Here is a 1,431-nt window from a genome sequence, read left to right as displayed (position 1 = left end):
TGCTTTCTTCTGATTATATTCTTAATATTTGTTATCATGCACACTAACTTTGTGAGCATTTATCATGTGAGTTTTTATATTGTTTTAAGTGCTTAAAACATTTATTATTCATCTGCAGGAAGATGTATGTCCTTGATTTTCAGCTTAGAATCCCAGATCTCCTTTTTCTTGGTTTTACTTCTCCTTTTTAGGAAAAGAAAGGGCTAGGTTTTTTTATTTTTCCTCTTCTAGTTGTGTCCAATTTCAATGTAGAAAGTACTTAAGCAGTTCTTCAGTCTGACTATGAGTGAGAACCAAGCTATTAYGCTGTAATTTCACTCCCTATTGTGTGGGAAGCAAGAGTTGCATCATCCCAAAGATCCAGAACAGGAGATAACATCCTTTTTTGGTGGGTGCAGTCCAAGACTTCATAGTTAATCTTTCAGCCAGAATAAGAGCTCCTTTTGTTTTGGTTTACTTATTTTTGTTTTGATTCATTTCTTCCCTCATCTGTTATCTGTTTCCCTCTCTTCCCCACAAAAATCTTCAATGTAAGACAAAAAAACCCAACAACAACAAAAAAAAAAAACAACAAACCCAAATTTCAGTCTAGCAGTAGGTATTTTAAATTTTATGCTTAAACACGATGAATATCTCACACTGCTGCAACTCAATTTTTATCATCTAAACAGGTGTTTTTAAGCTTCCCTCTTCATGTGTGAGCACTAGGGGACTGGGAATGTCCTTACACGTGTAAGGGCATGATAACTATACATCAGAAAACATAAGCAAGCATAGAAACCTAGATTCAGAATATCTTAACTACTGTTAGAACCCAAATCTCAAGCCAAATGCTACTTTTTGGATATCATTATCTAATAGCTGTTCTTAAATTTAAATTCCAACAAAATGTTTGTTATTTTGTAATGCAGCTCTTGGTATTGGTGAATATRTTGACCAACTAATAACTAAAAATAATTAAATTCTGCCTTCTTAACAAGGTAGAAGGCCATTATGGAACAGATATCGAATGAAAATCTGTATTAGCCTCTTCCGAAACTGAACGTCTACTGTAAAAACAGCTGGAGAAAGTTATGTGACAAATACAGCGTAAAACAAGCTGTGWCACTCTATAAGGCATAAAACCAGTCATTCAGAGGCACGCAAAAATGTTAAACTGGGTTAAAATAACTTAACAATGAAATTCCCATCAGCACTCTTGGCAGTGTCAACGTTTGCTGTCATCCTTTCAACGTTTTATTCAGGAGCTTCTGGAGTGTCAACGTTTGCTGTCCACGTTTTATTCAGGAGCTTCTGGAGGAGGCTGCTTTCACTGACGTCCTTGGATAAACAGGTACGGGCAATAGGGAGGGAGGGTGAGCAGAAGGAAGAAGAGAGGGAAGAAAGAGAGCGAAAGGAGAGAGAAAAGGAGGAAGGGAGGGAAAGGAGAGA

Source organism: Malurus melanocephalus, unplaced genomic scaffold (genome assembly GCF_030028575.1).
Source record: "Malurus melanocephalus ecotype Western Australia unplaced genomic scaffold, MMel_1.1 scaffold_899, whole genome shotgun sequence".
In the NCBI taxonomy this organism is placed as follows: Eukaryota; Metazoa; Chordata; class Aves; order Passeriformes; family Maluridae; genus Malurus; species Malurus melanocephalus.
This window is presented reverse-complemented; position numbering follows the sequence as displayed.